General features: G+C 45.6%; 1 pseudogene across 1 annotated transcript; it reads right to left on the bottom strand.

Moving 5' to 3' along the window:
- Positions 1-11,532: 11,532 nt before the first annotated feature.
- Positions 11,533-17,209, bottom strand: LOC309618570 (ferritin light chain pseudogene; annotated as a pseudogene). Its single transcript has one exon. The product of its transcript is annotated as a ferritin light chain pseudogene (transcript).
- Positions 17,210-17,228: the final 19 nt, after the last annotated feature.

Consider the following 17,228-nt stretch of genomic DNA (forward strand, 5'->3'; position numbering starts at 1 on the left):
AATATCTTTAAAACATAAAAGAATAAAAAAATTGTCAAGCCAGCATTCTATAGGCAGAGAAAAAATTATTTAAAGGCAGGTGGGTGACATCAGCAAAATGACAGAGTGGGAAGCTCCAAGTTCTCATCCCCTCACAGAAACACCAAAAACACAAGCAGAACTGCCAGAACCAAATTTGTCAGAGACTCTGGAAAACAGTCAAAGGTTTGCAGCAACCAAGCGAACATTGAATCAAGAAAGGGATGAATTCAAAGCAGTAGGAAAACTTTGTGGCATTTTTACTTGCCCTTGCCCCAACCCATCCCTGGACCACCGAAGTCCCAGGAGCAAAAGCTGGGGAGTTTCTTTGGGAAATTAGGGCATTACAAAGTACTATCTATATGGGGGAGTTTAGAAAGCCTCATGCATGCTGAGACAAAGACGCACACTCAGAACAGATCTGAGAAGACGCTGAGATTTCACCTCAGGCTCTCCCTAGGCTTAGTGCAATCCTGGCTAAATGTTAAAGGAGGGCCAGCACAGAGCCAATCTGGGGAAAAAAAGGGGGGTTGGGGGTTTGTTGTTATGTTACTGTTGTTGTTTTTAATAAAGTACCTGGAATTCAAGGAAATCTCTGTCAAAAAACTAGCTAAAAACAAACGAAGGAACAGAGACACTTCAGTAACCACAAACAACAAGGAACACAGCCTTTGCAAAAATAATTTGGGAAAGTCACTAAACAAATGGACTACTACAGCCTTCAACAATCAAGAAAAACAGCAAAACCTGTGAAGGGGGAGAATCTGATTCCTACTCGATGTGAAAAAACCTCCACTTGGTTTTTTGGTAGATTTTCATCCTACCAAATTGATAAAATCTGATATATCCATATGATGGAATATTATTGGGCAATAAAAAGAATGAAGTATTGATACATGCTGCAACATGGATGAACCTTGGAAATATTATGCAAAAACTACAGGACAGTGGTTGAATAAGCTATGCTTACATTCACACCAGGAAGTACTGTGTAGCTGTAAAAAAAAAAAAAAAAAATAGAGAAAGATCTCAATGAGCTGACATGGAGTGATTTCCAGGATAAACTGCTGAGGTAAAACGGCAAAGTGCAAAATAGTAATTATAGTGTGCTATCCTTTATCTAAGAAAGAAGGGGATGTAATAAAATAAACATATACCTGCTCATTTGTGCAAAAGAATGCAGGAAGGATCAACCAGAAACTGAAAAGATTAGTTACCGACAGGGGTAGTTGGGAAGCGGTGGAAAGAAGGGGGCAATGAGTCTGAGTAATAGAGATGACAAGGGAGTGACACAGTTTTTAGTATACCCTTTTATACAGCGCTGGTACTTAGAACTATGGTAATATTTTACAAGTGCATAAGTTTAAAGAAAATAATGAAAACTAATCATGAACCTGAAATGGAATATAAAAGTAACAACAGGGGCTTCCCTAGCGGCGCAGTGGTTAAGAATCTGCCTGCCAATGCAGGGCACATGGGTTCAAGCCCTGGTCCAGGAAGATCCCACATGCTGCGGAGCAACTAAGCCCTTGCGCCACAACTACTGAGCCTGAGCTTTAGAGCCCGCGAGACACAACTACTGAGCCCGCAAGCCTAGAGCCCGTGCTCCGCAACGAGAGAAGCGACGACGGTGAGAAGCCCACGCACCGCAGCAAAGAGTAGCCCCCACTCACCACAACTAGAGAAAGCCTGCACAACGGAAGACCCAATACAGCTAGAAATAAAAACAAATGAATAAAAGTAACAACCTAACCGTACTACAAATAAATAATATAACCAAAAGTGAAGGCTTGAGGAAGAGAAGAACTAACCTAAATAACTTTGCAAAACAGTATTTTGCCTGTAAAGCTACAGAAAAACAAAAAAGAACCCAAAAAACCCTGTACACATATAAGGTAATCATCTTAGTGAATCTTTTCTTACAGGTGTATGGGTTAGTAATTCTGAAACACACATATATGCACATACATGTATGTATACATATATAAGTGCATATGTTATAGCTAATGAGAGCTACGTTTCTCAGTGTCAAAGAAGCTACAAATAATGAAAAGGGGAATGACAGCCCATTGTAATGATCACATCTAACAACTAGATCTTGACTTCCAAACACCATTCTCTGCAAAAACAGGAAACAGAGCTCCTTGGCGAAATAGTTGATTCCAGGGCTGCTGCAGGGAGACTACAAGATAAGCCTGGAACATCTTGTGCCAGAAACTAAGGAAGTGCTAAAAACAGGATGGCAGATGTCAAAAGGACACATGAGCCAACCTGAAGGAGTTTGTAATAGCCAAAGCTGGGAAATTTTCAGAAACAATATTTTTTTGAATGATGTTCTATGGGTTAAACCTATAAAATTAAAAAACATCCATGAATCTGTATTGATGCAAAGAAATAATTGAATATATAATACATAAGTAAACGGAAGAGAAGAACCAGTTCTTTCTCATAGAAGGATTATGTTGATAAATGTAGATGGAAAAGGCGAAAAAGAAAATGACCCTGAGGCAAACACTGCAGTCATAGTTGTTGCAGTCAGGATGGATGCTGAAATTAGTGGGTGCAAGGTTGACGAGAAACAGGATATTTGCATAGCCTGAAAGCGTTTACCCCCGAATATTTATTAATTACCAAGGGGGAAATGGTAGCATACAGTGGAGGACCACGGCAGAAAGCGTGTTAACTAAATGATTTAAGTTAGCATCCGCAGTAACAAGACCCACTGACAACGCGAACTTCCCGAAACCGGTGCTGAGAACGTCGTTTTGTTGGGGCCGGGGGAGGATGTGAGGGGAAAGGGATGGATTAAAAGTGACATATACGTCGGAACGCCACTACAGTGTTTACTGATGCACATTTGGGTGATAAAACTCTAAACAAAAGCAAAGAAGCTCTTTCCGTAGACGTCGGGGTTGGCTGCAGGTGGAGGCGGAAGGCAGATGTTAGGCTCTGCGGGGGCTGGCAGGTCTGGTGGTGGCAAGGGTTTGTGATCCTTCTATTAAATATCTTAGTTTTGTGCCTTTTTCTGTAGCTGCTGTACTTTACAGCAAAGAAGCTTTAACAAACACAGGTGGACACTTGTGTATACCTGGGAGGAAGGAAATCTAGAAAGAAATACATCAAAATGCTTTACAGCGGGTGGTGGGATTATTGATTTTAATTTTTCTTACACTCTTCTATAATGTTCGAATGTTCAAAACTGAGCTTTATTAGGGGGCGGGGGAGTCGGGGGGTGGCGGGGGTGGACACATGAGCATCTATTTTTCTGCTAACTTCCGAAGTCACCTCCCAGGTGTGCCCGACGTAGCCGGGTCGGGGCGGGGGTTCCGGGGCTCGCACAGCCGCGCCATCCGCCCGCCTCTCGTTCCTTTTCAGTTTGACCTGAAGTTCACTCGAAAAGCGAAAGATTTATACGGTGAAGCGACCTGGATGCGCGGGAAGAAAGAGCCTTAAAGGATCAAAAGTAAAGTGGTTTCCGTGACCTCGTGGCGCAATGGCAGCGCGTCTGACTCCAGATCAGAAGGTTGCGTGTTCAAGTCACGTCGGGGTCACAGTTACTACTTTTCCCCCCAAACTAACTGGGGACTTTGGGCCGCTTGGGATTTCATCCTACGGCTCTATTCGGGCCTCCGTGCTCCCTATTCCTCCGCACCGAGTTTCAGAGGACGAGCCTTAGAATTTCTGTTCCGTCATTTTCGTATCTGACGGGGGTGATTTGGGAAACTCCGGGAAGCGTGAAGCCAACCGGCCAATGCCACTTCTCCTTGTCACCCAAAAAGCTACTTTAAAAGAGAGACCAACAGCACAGTAGAAGACAGGATGAAACAGTTATTGGAAAATGAAATGTAAATTATTTTTAAACATATGAAAATAACTTCTTTCATAATAAGAGAAACGCAACTTAGAATTCAATGAATTATTTTTAACCTGTGAGATTGTCTAACCTATGATCAAAAAGCTTACATTAAATCGCATTGCTCACATCCTTAAAGCTACAAAGAACAGGACCAGAGGAAATTAAAATAATTATAAAAGAATACTTTTCAGCCAGTTTAGAGAAGTTTTCAAGTATATTTTTCAATATTGCTTCTGTTCCTTTTGCTCTAGACTTTTTCCAGGAATGCATTCACCCTTCCATATGGTGGATAATTACCACCAATGGATGGATAATCATGCTTCTGTATCCTCTGCATCTATAATCTTCTCTCAAAACGTTTCCTGTTTTCATATTTTCTCTGCCCTTTGGGTGGTCTTCTCAGGCGTGTCCAACATCTGGGATTCCATATTCTGCAACTTAAGAGAGCCCTGTGATCCTACCATATTGTCATTTCAGTTTCCAGGGTGTCCCCTGTCTTATTCTCCTCTCTTTTAAACTCAGTCAGTTGCCCCATGAGGCTTTTCACACCTCATTTCAAAGAAGCCACATCTTGGAGGAAGCCTCTTACTGTTTCTCTGAAGAAAAAAAAATTAAAAATCCTGAAACTTTCCTTCATTTTCAGTGGTATGCTTTTCTTCTGTCAGGAACTACTCTCTTTTTCTAGTTCTGCAAAATTAAAAAGACAAAAACAAAAACAAACAAACAAACGACAACAACTTGCTTTTCTTTCTTACTCATACTGTGAAATTACTCTTGCTGATCCTTTAAAATCTGTTCAGACTCAGTGTGAAGCAACAGATGGGGCTGTGCTAACGCTTGGCCCTGCTCTCTGTTCACTGGTGTGGGTCAGATGCCTTCTCAGATCCACTGGCCGGAGGACAGGCTGGGGCACAGCGCCCACCCCGTTCCCAGTGCTCAGGAAGGTGTCCCCTAGGGCTTTGTTGCAGTGACATTTTCTCCTCTCCTGTGAGGTTCCCTTGCTACTGTGAGCCAGTGAAAGCAGTACTTAACCCTAGAGATCCCACATTTCAGCGTGAGTTTCAACTTACGTGTCTTAAATGGATCTTACCTCCTTAGCTAAGGCAGAAAACAACACCTTTCTATTCACTTAAATCTCCTAAAAGTAACATTTTAATTTAATGCCAAACAAATACTCTGAATTCCCTTAGATTCTTCTTCTTTCAAGAATTTTACATTCAATCTAGTTTGTAGATATTCTAGCCTAAGAATTTGTTCTAAGCAAACCTTATTAATTTTAAAGTTTTAATGGTGTCCTTAAAGTTTCTTATGTGAATTGATAAAATTCTCTTTTCATATATTCATAAGTCAAACTGTAAAAGGTTGTAAAATTGTCAGATAATATTTTACCATACAATCTCATTTTTATTATAAGAGCAGATTTTCAGTCATCAGTTTTAACCCTCCGCTCATTTATTTCAGATAAATAAGCACTTGTCCCCTCAACATTGAGAAAACAAAGGCAGCATACATTTTTAGAAAAACCAGGGCAAGGGTATTTTTTGTGGGTAAAGTATCACTTCTTAGACAGAAAAAGTAGGGATGAAGAGGAAGAAAAAGAAAAATTGCCTTAGACTTAATTTCAAACGTTTATTCCACCTGCACCAATGCATCAGATATTTTTAAATTTTAAAATTTCCTAGAGATTATTCTGTTCTATTAATCTAGTTGTACATTCCTGCTTCACACCAAGCTGGCTGTATTGCTTTATTTTAAAAGGAAGGTAAAACTTAAAGATGGCACAGACTTGCCACAGATACAGTATTTGATAAATTCTTTTGGCCCATTGTCTCTCCCATTGAGGATGCTTCCTTACCTCAAGCCAGATAGGCCCTGGGACACTGCCCCTGGCCCGAGAGATGCTCTCCTGCAGAGGCTGAGCCAACTTCATGGTCTCCAAGGAATTTGGATTGGAAGCAAATGGGACCTGCTGTTTGTTTCAGAGGGTGTTCTGAACATGTACAAGGTGAGCTGAGATCATACGATGACTTTGTTTCCTATCATCCCTTAAAAAGATATTCAGTTTCTCTCTTTTGTTTTTGTTTTTGTTTTGATGGTTAAAACAATTTGGGTTTATTGTTTTTGCTAAACAATACTAAAAAATTTTCATTTTGAAGGCAGGGCTTGAATTATTTAATTTTGATCCATTTATTTAATTAAAAAAAGAAAAAAAGGAAGGGGAAACAGATCATGGCCAAGAAAAAAAAAAAAAGTAGTTAGGGACTTCCCTTGTGGTCCAGTGGTTAAGACTCCACGCTGCCACTGCAGGGGACACAGTTTTGATCCCTGGTCGCGGAACTAAGATCCAGAATGCCTCATGGTGTGGCAGAAAAACAGGGAACAGAGGGAAAGGAGAGGGGGAGATTTTATTTAACAAAGAAAAAAGAAAAAAAAATAGTCATTAACTCCCCACCCCTGAAGCTCTAGCCAGTCACATGAGCATCACCCACTTCCCATGATGCCATGATGCCTGATATTCACATGGTAGCACACTCTACCCCACTGGACTGCCTTGAAGGCACAGGGGCAGTAGTTGCCAGTTTAGCAAAGATATTCAGTTTCTAGTTCTCCTTCTCATGGATGAGGGAGCAAAAGGGGGTGAAGAGAGTGAGGGGCAATTCCATGACTTTTCTGGTCACTTTGTGATAAGAAACACTCCCCCAGGCTGTGAATATGACAAGCATCCTATGTAATAGTCAAGTTTCTGAACATGAATTAAAGTTGGGGTCCCTTCCCTCCTGGTCTTGCACTTCTGGTTTCCATCCACGGCTTGCTAACGGGTGTCTCTGACCCCATCTGAGTCAGAGCAGGGGAGGAAGGATAAACAAGGGTGGAGGGAACGTCTCCACATCAGTAGGTCAGTAGTGTAGTCAGCAGGCGTCCTACTCTCTGGGACTTTGGTGGAATTTTGAGAGACTCCCTCAGTGCTGAGGATCCTTCTGAATTGCACTTAGCCCTGGTGAAAATACTATTTCAGCCGGTTGCTCTCTATTGGGGCAGCATTTAGGACTCTCTTCTAGGAGATGTGATCAGCCCTCCAGACAGCCCTGTGGATAGCAGCTAAGAGGAACTCCCCTCAACCCCCCACCCCATGCACATGAATCATTTCTAGACCATGGGAAGAATTCATGCATCTTTTGTCCCCAAATTTGTGCTTTGAAAAGTGTGCAGACACCTCTTCCAACTCACCATGAACAGCTAGTCTGGCCAGCTCTTGCCCCTTAGGTTTCTTGAGCCAAGATATACATCAGGCCACTGAGTCCCCAAACCCCAGGGGGACACATATCAAGCTGTCCAGGTGGCCTGTTAAAACCTCTCACTATGTTTGAACTATGGGACAAGCAATCTCCCCACCATCTTTCCTCTGTGAAGCTCTTTCCAAAACTTCAGAAATCCTCTTCAACCCTTTCTAGGAGCCCTTTGATACTCTCAGTATAGGTGAGGGGCTTAACAATCCCCTAACAGTTTCTCAGCCAGTACTTTTTTTTTTTTTTTTTTTCGAATTCTGCCTGGTGGCCTGCCTCACAGCTCACTTCAGGTATCTGATATCTGCTGTCTTAGATTCTTAGCAGAAACCCCCATTTTAACATTTGTTGCACTTAAGCAATGGAAGGGAAGGATGGGGGTGGGCGTGGGGACAGCCCTCTTATCCGCACAGGATTGGGGTTGCCCAGGGGTCCCGCCTGCCACACTGCTCTGGGACGGCTCTCCCAGGGTCCTAACTTGTCCACCGCCTCCAACTGTCTCCCGTCTGTCCCTGTGCGGTCAGCACGCCAGGGCCGGCTCCCTCCCCCTGCCTCCAGACTCAAGCTCTGGTCGGGGGGATGTGGACACTTTCTCTTAGGGCGCCTCCTGCCAGGACAGAGGCCGCTGTCCAGACCTCGGTGCTGAAGCACCTCGGTGCTTAAGTTCTCTCCGCCCTTGAAGGAAGTGGAGCTGATCTCGGAGACGCAACAGTGAGTGGTGGCGTGAAGGGAGATCTTAATTCCCTGCCCAGGAACTGAACCTGGGGAGCCTGGATGAAAGCCAGGAATCCTAGCCACCACACCCCCTGGCTCTTGCCCCCAGTGAAAAATGCATTTCTCACGGAGGCAAAACTGTAAAAACAGGTACAAAGTTTATTATTAGAGACATAGCACAACAACAAGTGGGAGAGCTCACAGAGAAATGATTTGTTTAGTTAAGACAGAAGCAAGGCAGAGATGCACACCCGGAGAGAAAGGGTGTGGGCATCCCCCCAATGAGGAGGAGCGCTGTAGAGAGGCGGTTAAGTCACTTCTATAGAGCAGCTCTTCCGGGTCTCTGTTTACCTCTGGCCAATTATCTGGTTTCTTTTTCCACGCCTGCCCTGCCCTAGGACCCTCTCCAACATGCGTGTGCAACTTTTTTCCAAGATGGATTACAGCCCAGAGACATATGGGACGGCCTTAGCATCACCTATTATGGGGTGGTGCCCCTTCCTTTTTGACCCCCGAGGAGCCTTTCTGCCCATGTGCAATATCTCCCTTGCCCCAAGGATGGGAAATGTATGACCTCTTGATCTTTTAACAGGGTTTAGTCCCACTCTGTCCCTGCCATAAAAATGTCCATTGTCTGGTTATTTACCCTATTTCTATTGCTGGTTTTTATATCGAGGTGCAGATCTCGAAATATAGACAGGAGTCTGGTCATAAATATGTAGTCCTGGCGTCTGTTTGTCTCTTGCTTCAGGAAATGTAAACAGAGGGCTGGTAATGAATGTCCTGCTGGAGCCCATCTTCTTCTCACTCCAGGAGGTGTGAACAGGAGGCCAGTTGTAAATGTCTAGCCTGGAGCCCATCTGTCTCCTGCCTCAGAGCCTCAGCCTGCAGCAGCCTCCTTCTCCCCACGGCCCGCCCTCCAGACCCGGCCACGCGGGGTCAATAATCCACTGCCTCAGAGTTTCCGACCATGGACCACCAGGGCTTTGAACTGTCAGCATCTCCGCAGGAGGTCCAGTCTTCCCTAAGGAGGCCTGGAGAGGGCCGGTGGCTTGGCAGAGACTCGCAGGTGAGAACGGGAGGAAATCCCAGTCCAATTCCCCAGAATAGGTAGGAAGGCACGCACCTTGGACGTCTTCACCACCGGCTCAGGCCTTTCCTGTGAGTTGTGAGTGGGGGGCTGGCCCCACGGGAGCTCCTCGCACTTTCTAGGGACACAACCCTTTCCAAAGGCCTCAAGAAAATCCCTAAATTCCTCTCAGGCACATTCCATGCAGTAAAGACACCTCCACATCTAGTCTGGGTGACTCCCAGCTGCGTGGACATTCACACCCCTTGTCCCCAAGCCCAGGCAGGGAGATGCAAACAGGCATCCCTAATGAAGGGCATCCTTGAGGGAGTAGATGGCAAGCTTGCCCTGGAAGCTTTGCAGAATCTGATAGCAGTGATGTTGGGGAGCATGAAGAAGGGGCAGCGGCCAGTTCAGAAAAGAAGGGCCGATGGGAACCCAGAATGAGCAGCCAGGTGGGCTCTGGTGGCCACGACCCAGGCTCCACTGGACTCACCAGCTCCACAGCCCAGGACCTCCCACCTCCTTAAGCAGTGTAAGGGATCAGTGTGGAAGCAGGTCAGAGAGGTAGACCAGGTCATGTTCAAGGGAAAGGGGTTTGAGAGGGCATCCCAGGGAGACTGCACCTGGCCCTCAGGAACCTGGGCAAGGGCCCTGTCCTGGCAGCCCTGGAGTTTCGCGGGGGACCTTGCCCAGCTCCAACCACTGCTAGTGGCTCTCCAGTTGGAGGCTCCGCCTGGTGTAGACAGCGGTGCTTCGCAGGCCTCAGGACTGTTGAAGCATCCCAAGATGGTTGGTAAGATAGAGTATCTGCTGACTGCTGATGGGTGTAGCCAGACCCATGCAGCCTGCAGCCTTCTTTTTCCAGCAAACCAGCTGGGATGGGAAGAGGCACTTCAGGAGTCCTAAGTAAGGGAGGCTGACACTAGCCTTCAACGGGCTAAAAGCTAATTCAAGTCTTCACCTCATCTATGGGGACCATGTTCAGGACGCATAGGGGTATAAAAGGGGGCAAGTCCTTTGTGGAAAAACACCTTGATCTTCATCCATTTCCAGATGGTTATTTGAAATATATGATTTTTTTACACCCTAACATAGAACACATTGATGGTACATTTAACAACGTTTTTAAATTTAATTGTTTTTGTTGTTTTTCCCCCTAGCTTCACTGAGGTATAATTGACAAATCATTTAGCAAATTTTTATTTTTATTTTTATTTTTTTAAATATTTATTTATTTATTTATTTATTTATTTTTGGCTGTGTTGGGTCTTCGTTTCTGTGTGAGGGCTTTCTCTAGTTGCGGCAAGTGGGGGCCCCTCTTCATCGCGGTGCGCGGGCCTCTCACTGTTGCGGCCTCTCTTGTTGCGGAGCACAGGCTCCAGACGCGCAGGCTCAGTAGTTGTGGCTCACGGGCCTAGTTGCTCCGCGGCATGTGGGATCTTCCCAGACCAGGACTCGAACCCGTGTCCCCTACATCGGCAGGCAGATTCTCAACCACTGCGCCACCAAGGAAGCCCAGCAAATTTTTAAATAGCAATTTTAGTTACATGCTTGGCCATCGTTACTCAGCAATATAATAGCTCTGAATAATCATAAAATTTAAATAAAATTAACATACAGTAGTAACTCCATCACTGTTTTGTTTCATTTTCCTTGGTTTATGAGAGTCTTACTCTTAGGGTTTAGTTGTTAGGGTAATGGGAATATGGGCAGAATATCTAGAATTGTATTCAATATTGTGATTTAGCTGATGAAAGCAGTAGGAACTCATAGGCGAAGACAGACGAGAAACACTCATTCTGACACCAGGTAACATTCAATCTGCTTTGCAGAATTCTTCACTCCCAGATGCAGACAATGGCCCTTGGAATCTCTGATCATATATTCTTTGATGTGTTGTCTTCTCGTGATCACTACACTTGAGAAGAAACATCGTGGCAACTGGATAAGATTTTATCTTTCTTTTTATGCGGAGTCAACCAGGACAGATATGGATGTATTTTTCTTCCACAGCTCAGAACCATGTTGCAGAAAGAGATAGTTGAGACTAACAGGGAGACTGCCCACCTGAAACACAGGTATGGGATTTTGACATTTTTTTTCAGGGTGTTTGAAATTTTTAAGGCTAACTTGTTTAGTATTTAGTAAAGGGCTTTGTTTTGTAATTTTTATTCAAGTCATTCTGTCTATATTCAGGAGAATTGGAAATAATTTTTTAGATGACAAGGCTACAAGAGAAATGCTGGATTAAGAAACTAAATCCGGGGCTTCCCTGGTGGCGCAGTGGTTGAGAATCTGCCTGCCAATGCAGGGAACACGGGTTCGAGCCCTGGTCTGGGAGGATCCCACATGCCACGGAGCAACTAGGCCCGTGAGCCACAATTACTGAGCTTGCGCGTCTGGAGCCTGTGCTCCGCAACAAGAGAGGCTGCGATAGTGAGAGGCCCGCGCACCGCGATGAAGAGTGGTCCCCACTTGCCGCAACTAGAGAAAACCCTCGCACAGAAATGAAGACCCAGCACAGCCATAAATAAATAAATAAAATTAAATTAAAAAATAATAATAAAAAAAAAAAAAAAAAAAAGAAACTAAATCCGGAAAGACACCTCCCCACCCTTCAAAAGGCTGGGAGACTGTGAAGAGCACCACTTTCTTTTCTGGGAAAAATCCACAAAAATTGCTCTCTGGTCCAATGAGCATCATTGTTATGCTGGAAACAAGCCCAAGGATTTACTACAGGGAAAATTGTCTCACAGTGGTGACCAGACACCAGACTGGCTCTTTGGGCCTGTCCCCTGGGAGCTGCGGAGTGTGCCCCCTGTCCTAACAGTGAAAACAGCCCCACACACAACCTGCTGGGCTCAAGGTTACTCTTTTTTTTTTTTTTTTTTTTGCTGCAAAAAGCTTTATTGTTCCCCTTTGGTCCAAGGCTTGGGAGAGGGCTCCAGGGTGGTTAAAAAGCTGCCTAGTGGCTGCAGATAGAGGCTTCAGGCAGAAGCCCTGACACCAGAGGAGTTCCTCAAAGACCGCTGGGCTCCAGAGCCTCCTAGTGGTGCTTGAGGCTGAGCCTTTGGAAGAGATACTGGCTTAGCCCAGCCTGGGGACCAGCCAGCCTATGGAGGTTAGTCAGGTGGTCGCCCACCTTCTTGATGAGTTTCACCTGCTCATCTAGGAAGTGGCTCTCCAGGAAGTCACAGAGGTGGAGATCTGCGTGGGTGGGACCCAGGGCATGTAGATCCATAAGGGCCTGGTTTGGGTTCTCCATGAGAATGGTGGCTTCCATAGCGTCCTGGGTTTCACCCCACTCATCTCGAGATGGCTTCTGCACGTCCTGGAAGAGGGCGAGGCAGCCGCACTGGTTTTGCATTTTCTAGATACACTCTGCGCCCTCGCACTTCTCCTTGGCCAATTTGCGGAAAAAGTGGCCTATGCCCTCCAGAGGCACTTCATCGCGGTCAAAATAGAAGCCCAGAGAGAGGTATGTGTAGGAGGCCCGCAGATGCAGGTTGACCAGGCGGTTGACAGCGGCTTCCATCTCGATGGAATAATTCTGACAAATCTGGGAGCTCATGGTTGATCGGTAATAAGGAGTTAAGCTCAAAAAATGGTGTTGGCTGGTCCCAGTGGCCAAGGATAGCTTGAGTGGCTGATTCTGAAGATTGCGACTGGAAAAAATGTTGGAGGGTGGTCGGAAGCTGGAGCAAGGGGCGTCCCTGTGTCTGTTCCATCCAAACACCATTGAAGCAAGAGACAGATCTGCGGGGACCGCCGAGTGCACAGCTCAGGGTTACTCTTTACGAAGGGACTTGAGTAAGTGTGCCTCCCGGCTTGCAGTAAACTGTTTGAAAGGTTCTTTTTCCTTTATTTGAAAAATCTAACACAGATGTTTTACGAAGTGGGCTGTCTACCCAGAATAATGAAGAAAAGTTTCTTAATTAGTCTTTGGGCATAAACAGCCCACTGCAGTCACGATGGGGTCCTTCAAGAGAGAAAACTGAAATTAATGAACAATTATTTAAGATTGTCACTGGGTCGTGAGAAATTGCCAAACATGTCAATTATCTCAAGTGAAAATGAGATAAGGTAAGAAGCATATTTTTAAAATGTTATTGATGAGCTTGCTTCCAGTAAAGCCAGGAGAGTAGACATATAAGTTTTCCTTTGGTATAAACTAAACATGATGTTTAACACCCCTACTTTCCAATTTTTCAATGTTTTCAAGTGGTTTAACGTTACAGGGAAACCGAAACATTAAAAAATTAATAAAAGCACGTCCAGGGGAGCGCTTGTTTCCCCTCCCACTTCCAGCTCATATTGGGCTCGAAGGGACCAAGATTCTGTCCGTCCCTTCACCCCCGTCTGCGTTTCTTTCTCTGAATTTTATAAAATACTCCCTCACGTTATGAGTACGACGTTCAAACGCCTCAATGAGCGCTATTGTTGTAAAATAGGTCCTGGTACCATGAGAAAGTAAAGAACGAAATACACAGGGGAACTCTAGAAAACGAAAGCTTCTGCAGAAGAAGCCCGGAAGCGCGTTCTAATCTTTTTCCTTCTGGTGGACCAGACGCCGCATCCGCGGCCGGAACACGCATGCGCTCCAGGAGGGTCGGCAAGGGCGTGTTCGCGCGCCCTCTTGTGGCCAGAGGTGGGCAGCGCACAGAGGCCGGCCGCCTGCTGAATCACTGGAATTGAATTTTCAGTTTCATCTAAATTACCTAAATTTGTGGGCGTACATTGTTCATAGCACTCTCTTATAATACTTTTCATTTATGTAAAGTCCTCAGCAATGTCTCCACTTTCCATTCTAATTTGATTATATTGTGGTTTTCCTCTGTCTTGGTCAGTAAAGGTAAAGGTTAACCTCAACCTCCGGATCATCCAAGCCTTTATCCCACTGGATTGTATAGACTGAGCACCAGCCTGCCGAGACGCCTTGTTCTGTTAATTGTCCTCATCGCTCTCAGAAGGTAAAGCGCTCCCTCCCCTCTCCCACCCCCCTTCCACTCTGGCCTTACTGCTCACTGAGGACGACTTGTCTCCGAGGTTCAGTGAGCCGAGTTCTGCAATGAACCCCTACCGTCGGCCCCCCCAGAGCTTCTCAGTGATGCTGGTGATCCCTCCCACCAGCACATTCTGTATCTCAACGGAGGGTCTTCCCGGCCTTCCAAAGAAGCAGAGCTGGTACATTTTCCAGCCCTACATCCTCTGCTGCTCTGGATTGCCCACTTCTCTGAGCCTAGCAATTCTGGCATCTCTGCTCAGCAAAGAGCCATCTATTTCTCCAAGCTGCCAAAAGCCCTTCTTGCAGTGTGTTAGCACCACCTCCTGGCATCCTCAGCAGAGCGTGTAAACACTTATCACAGAAGTGTGCTCCTTTCCAATAAACTCTCCAGCACTCAGCTATATGTTCTACACTCCGTGGTCCAGCATCCTCGGGATCCAGACCCGTACTCTCCTGGTTCCTACAGACACAGATTGGCCAGGCCCACAGCAACTGAATCTTCCTCCCTTATCAAACCCAGCGTTTCCCTGGTCGGGTTTTGTAGACGCTTGACCCTAGTTATTGGTCTAGTTATCAGGAGGGGAGGAAAGAGTAGACTGTGAAAGGGGCACCAGTTTTATCACAAAGTAGAGGCCTTGTCTGCATCATCTTCAAACAAGACTGGGAGGCGTGGGTCACATTTGCGGTCCCAGAGAGACTGGTGTTTAAAGGTGTTTGCCCACATCAACCTGAATGTCCCCATCCCAAGTCTCAGGGTTTCCTCCTTTCCAAACAAGGTCCTGACCTTGACATAGCAGACTTTCTGGGATTGAGAATTCAGCTTATCTGAAGTTATGCTACTCTTACATTTTTGCCAACAGGCTTCAAGAAGCCCTCTGATCTTCACACTTTCCCTTTACTTGGTGATTAACCACCCCCCGCCTGTCCTTGTCGATGGCTCCCAGTAATAGCCACTCAATTCCACAGTCTGGAAAATTGCTACCTCCCCCAAACTCCTAAAGATCTAAGATGCAGCACCCACCAGCGGTTCCCTCCCATCAATATCCCATCCTGGTTCAACACCAGGGACAGTTTTAATGATTGTGCCACTACAGCCTGACATGTGCTATCAGTAGTCTATCAATCACAAGTGATAGGGTCCTCATTGCCAGCAAGCGGACAGGTGATGTCTCACGCAAATCCCATCTTAGAGTCTGCCTTCCTAGGACCACGACTGGTACCACTTGTCATAGGGTAAGATTCCATGGAAGCAGACTCTGAGATGGAAATTGCATGCAGAGGTGTTATTGGATCGTGTTCTCTAGAAAAACACCTATTAAAAAGTGATACCTGGAGGGAAGAGTGGGCGGAGGAAAGAGTTGAACTGCTGTATAATTGCAACAGAGGCCTCATTTGATCCTACAGGGAACTCAAACTAGGATGGCCCTTTGAGAGATTGCAAGCTGAAGCAAGGGGGCAAGGTCTTTGAACCCCTGCAGCGAGTACCACTGGAAGTGGACTGCCCCTGGGGAGAACGTGTGACCTGAGAGAGGCAGCTCCCTTCAGCCAGGACAATTCCCAGGGAGGTATTCCCACACTGGCAGCTGGAGGAATGGGTGCCCCAGCCCTGAAGGGGGACCCTGGCAGCCCATCACAGTGTGCCCTCTCGGGTGTACTAAAGTTTCCAGGTTCAGCTGTTGATTTCTATTTTGCTCTCTGAAGTTATATCAGTTATTGCTTGGCATCTTTTGAGGCATTATTTTTAGAGATATATATTTATGATAGATATATCTTCTCTGTCAAGTTTTATAACTTTTATAAGTAGATGTCATGCTTATCTTTTCCTAATGATTTTTTAAGATTCTATTTTGTCAGACATTAGGCTTATGACTTGCATCAGTCAGGGTTCAGCCAGAGAAGCAGAACCAGTGGTCATACATACTAGGAGGTTTTTTTTTTTTTTTTTTTTTTTTTGCAAGGAATTGGCTTACTCGATTGTGGAGGCTGATTAGGCAAGTTCAAAATCTGTAGGGCAGTCTGTCAGGAAGGGCAGGCTAGACGCTTTGTCCAGAGTTTCTTCTTCATCTAGGAAGCCTCAAGTCTGCTTTGAAGGCCTTTCAACTGATTCATTCAGACCCACCCAACTTATTTCAGATAATCTCCTTTACTTAATTCATCTGAGTTTATGGGCTTTAGCCACACCTACAAAATACCTTTACAACACCACCTAGGTTAGGGTTTGATTCAACAGTGGGAGACTTAGCCTTGCCAAGTTGACACATCAAAGATCATCAAACTACCCAACTTTCTTGTTCAGATTTGCCTGGTGTGGTAATATTAAGACTCTCTGACACCCCACCCATCATGAAATGGGGTCTACATCAGACTCCACTTGATTCTGCACAGACATATGACTGCTTTGACCAATAGTACAATGGAAGTGATGCTTTGTGACTTCCGAGGTTACATCATAGTCAGCTTTGGAGCTTCTCTCTTGTTCACTAGAACACCTGCTCTTGAAGCCCAGAGCCGCCATCTCAGCTGCCGGCTGAGTCCTTCATGCCGAAAAGGCCACATATAGGCACTCTGGCCATATCCAAGCTGAGCTCATCTTTGAGCCATCTCAGCCAGAAGAGGAGGCATGTGAGTAAAGAAGACATCTTGGAGATGGACCCTCCCTGCCATCAAATCATCTCAACTGAGGTTCCAGACACAGTGGAGCAGAGAAAAGCCACACCCACTGTTCCCCTTCCAGATTCCTGACCCACAGAATCCAGGAGCATAATAAAATGCTTGTTCTTTAACTCCATCAAAGAGTTTTGCCAACATTATCTAATGTTGGTTTGCCAACACAGCATTAGATAATGGGACCCCCTGAATGTTTTTCTGTCCTTGTATTTTCAAGCATTTTATGTAGGCTGTGAGTCTTTCATAAACAACATGACGCTGAATGTTGTTCTTTTTTCCGATCTGAGAGTCTCAGAATCAGATTCCTGCGGAGGGACTCGGAGCCTTTAAGAGTGAATGGTTATGAGCAGTAAAGCCCAAACCAGCACTTCGGGTCTTTCTGCCTTAAGACCCACATCTTCCCTGTCCATCCTTCCTCCGTGAACTCTGCCACCAGGTTTTCTCTGGTTGATTAGCGCGGGGCTCCAACCGTCCCCCGCCCAATCCGCATTCCCTTCCCCCAGATGCTGTAGCTCCCCGACCTTCCTCCCAGTCGTCTACCAGACCTGACTCTGCCCAAGGAAACTTTAAAGTTCCCTCAGAACCCCTGCGGCTAACAATCAAGCCCCAGCA

This window comes from Balaenoptera borealis, assembly GCF_965194805.1.
Source record: "Balaenoptera borealis genome assembly, chromosome: 20".
NCBI classification, from domain to species: Eukaryota; Metazoa; Chordata; class Mammalia; order Artiodactyla; family Balaenopteridae; genus Balaenoptera; species Balaenoptera borealis.